Raw genomic sequence first — 3,449 nt, 5'->3', positions numbered from 1 at the left:
TAGCGATGATATATTATTACTTAACTTGAAGTATTTGTACGTTTTAGCTGGGACGTACATTTATCTTACAAGATGTTAATAGCGAGACTCTTGAAGATAAAATTATCTTGTGATTTTATGAAGGCAAAGATAGAAACGTACGAAGCTGGCGTACGTAGAAAAATGTGATTTTACGATAGAACAAAAATATAATACGTACGTTTTTGGGCGTACGGTAAAATATCTGTATGGTAGAAAAATGAAAGAAATTGAGCGTTAAAGAAGATATGTTACAAGCGCGGAATGTGGCAAAACTTGTACATATTTGAAAGAGAAAAGTGGTGTGTCGACCTGACATATATATATGAAACAGGCGACGATGGAAAAGGATTTAAATTTTGTCCATTTTATATATACATATTGTATAGTTCCCTGGTTGATCCTGCCAGTAGTCATATGCTTGTCTCAAAGATTAAGCCATGCATGTCTCAGTACATGCCGTATTAAGGTGAAACCGCGAATGGCTCATTAAATCAGTTATGGTTTCTTAGATCGTACTAAAATTTACTTGGATAACTGTGGTAATTCTAGAGCTAATACATGCAAAACAGAGTTCCGACCAGAGATGGTAGGAACGCTTTTATTAGATCAAAACCAATCGGTGGCGGGTGTTTACACTCGTCCATCGTTTGCTTTGGTGACTCTGAATAACTTTGTGCTGATCGCATGGTCTTATAGCACCGGCGACGCATCTTTCAAATGTCTGCCTTATCAACTGTCGATGGTAGGTTCTGCGCCTACCATGGTTGTAACGGGTAACGGGGAATCAGGGTTCGATTCCGGAGAGGGAGCCTGAGAAACGGCTACCACATCCAAGGAAGGCAGCAGGCGCGCAAATTACCCACTCCCGGCACGGGGAGGTAGTGACGAAAAATAACGATACGGGACTCATCCGAGGCCCCGTAATCGGAATGAGTACACTTTAAATCCTTTAACGAGGATCCATTGGAGGGCAAGTCTGGTGCCAGCAGCCGCGGTAATTCCAGCTCCAATAGCGTATATTAAAGTTGTTGCGGTTAAAAAGCTCGTAGTTGAATCTGTGTGTCACAGTGTCGGTTCATCGCTCGCGGTGTTTAACTGGCATTATGTGGTACGTCCTACCGGTGGGCTTTGCTCTTCACGGGGCGGTCCAACTAATATCCCATCGCGGTGCTCTTCACTGAGTGTCGAGGTGGGCCGGTACGTTTACTTTGAACAAATTAGAGTGCTCAAAGCAGGCTACCTTCGCCTGAATACTGTGTGCATGGAATAATGGAATAGGACCTCGGTTCTATTTTGTTGGTTTTCGGAACCCCGAGGTAATGATTAATAGGGACAGATGGGGGCATTCGTATTGCGACGTTAGAGGTGAAATTCTTGGATCGTCGCAAGACGGACAGAAGCGAAAGCATTTGCCAAAAATGTTTTCATTAATCAAGAACGAAAGTTAGAGGTTCGAAGGCGATCAGATACCGCCCTAGTTCTAACCATAAACGATGCCAGCTAGCGATCCGCCGAAGTTCCTACGATGACTCGGCGGGCAGCTTCCGGGAAACCAAAGCTTTTGGGTTCCGGGGGAAGTATGGTTGCAAAGCTGAAACTTAAAGGAATTGACGGAAGGGCACCACCAGGAGTGGAGCCTGCGGCTTAATTTGACTCAACACGGGAAACCTCACCAGGCCCGGACACCGGAAGGATTGACAGATTGATAGCTCTTTCTTGATTCGGTGGGTGGTGGTGCATGGCCGTTCTTAGTTGGTGGAGCGATTTGTCTGGTTAATTCCGATAACGAACGAGACTCTAGCCTGCTAAATAGACGTAATTATGGTATCTCGAAGGCTCTCGGCTTCTGCCGGTGGGGTTTTTACTACCAACGTACAAACAAATCTTCTTAGAGGGACAGGCGGCTTCTAGCCGCACGAGATTGAGCAATAACAGGTCTGTGATGCCCTTAGATGTTCTGGGCCGCACGCGCGCTACACTGAAGGAATCAGCGTGTGTTCCCTGGCCGAAAGGCCCGGGTAACCCGCTGAACCTCCTTCGTGCTAGGGATTGGGGCTTGCAATTATTCCCCATGAACGAGGAATTCCCAGTAAGCGCGAGTCATAAGCTCGCGTTGATTACGTCCCTGCCCTTTGTACACACCGCCCGTCGCTACTACCGATTGAATGATTTAGTGAGGTCTTCGGACTGGTGCGCGGCAATGTTTCGGCATTGCCGATGATGCCGGGAAGATGACCAAACTTGATTATTTAGAGGAAGTAAAAGTCGTAACAAGGTTTCCGTAGGTGAACCTGCGGAAGGATCATTACAATGTTCCAATATATCTCAAAGAGAGAGGAGAGGAGGAGAGAAAATGAATTCGATTAGTTTGTGGATAAGAATTCATATAAAAAAAAAAGATATTGTTGAGCCCGCCAGATCATTCGTGCGTGATTTACACGGCCAGACGTGTGTACTACACGTATTAGGCCTTTGATCTGCGTTGCGTAGGCCACAACAAATCTTTCAAAGAGAGAGAGATATATGTGTTGTTGGGGTTTGTGATTATGAAGGTGCCCCAACGCACAAAAATATATAAAAATGTACAAAGTTGGGATGTGGTGTGGTGGAGAAGAGTTGGGCCCGACCAGATCATTCGTGCGTGATTTACACGGCAGACGTGTGTACTACACGTATTAGGCCTTTGATCTGCGTTGCGTAGGCCATCTTCCTTCCAAGACACACACGTGTTGGGGTTTGTGTGATTTTATGATAGTGCCTCAACACGGAAAAATAAGCGTACGAGAAGAGTTGGGCCCGACCAGATCATTCGTGCGTGATTTATACACGGCCAGACGCGTATTATATTACACGTATTAGGCCTTTGATCTGCGTTGCGTAGGCCATCTTCTCGATAGAGAGAAAGCCAATGTATTCTTTTTTCTTTCTTTACACACACACACACAGTTGTAGTAGGACAGGGAGGGATGCGAGCGTGCTTAATCACGCTTCCTCAAGTCTTCGCTGTGGTGTAAAAAAAAAAAAGAAAAAAAGGAATCGTTGGGAAAGTCCAAAGGACGAAAATATCGGGCAGTCTGAAGATAACTTAATGCTCGTTTACATTGGTATCAAGAGAGACCGGCTTGTGTAGCTCGTTTCAATGCTGTGTCGTTGTCATTGACACCCTACTCTGTTGCGCGCTAGTGGCAGCATGAGCGTGGGACGTATATATATATGACACCCAGCTAGAGCCGGCCGTGAGTCCGTCCGGTGTAAATAACGACGAAAGGAGAGAGAAACTTTTCGAATCCAGTATCGGGTTGATAATTGTCCAGTTTGAATATCCATATCCCCGTCGTTTTTGGAGGTGATATACTCTCTGTGTTTCTTCGATAGAAGGCTTTTCAATGTTCTATTCGCTCCGACCGTCGAACTTGCAAGAAAACAGT

At 45.5% G+C, this 3,449-nt stretch overlaps 1 non-coding gene across 1 annotated transcript; it reads left to right on the top strand.

Moving 5' to 3' along the window:
• Window positions 1-408: 408 nt before the first annotated feature.
• On the top strand, window positions 409-2,329 carry LOC143261717 (small subunit ribosomal RNA). The gene has a single exon (XR_013035790.1). It is a non-coding gene; the product is annotated as a small subunit ribosomal RNA (ribosomal RNA).
• Window positions 2,330-3,449: the final 1,120 nt, after the last annotated feature.

This window comes from Megalopta genalis, unplaced genomic scaffold (genome assembly GCF_051020955.1).
Source record: "Megalopta genalis isolate 19385.01 unplaced genomic scaffold, iyMegGena1_principal scaffold0061, whole genome shotgun sequence".
NCBI classification, from domain to species: domain Eukaryota; kingdom Metazoa; phylum Arthropoda; class Insecta; order Hymenoptera; family Halictidae; genus Megalopta; species Megalopta genalis.
Note: the sequence above shows the minus strand (reverse complement) of the source record. Positions and strands in the feature narration are given on the sequence as shown.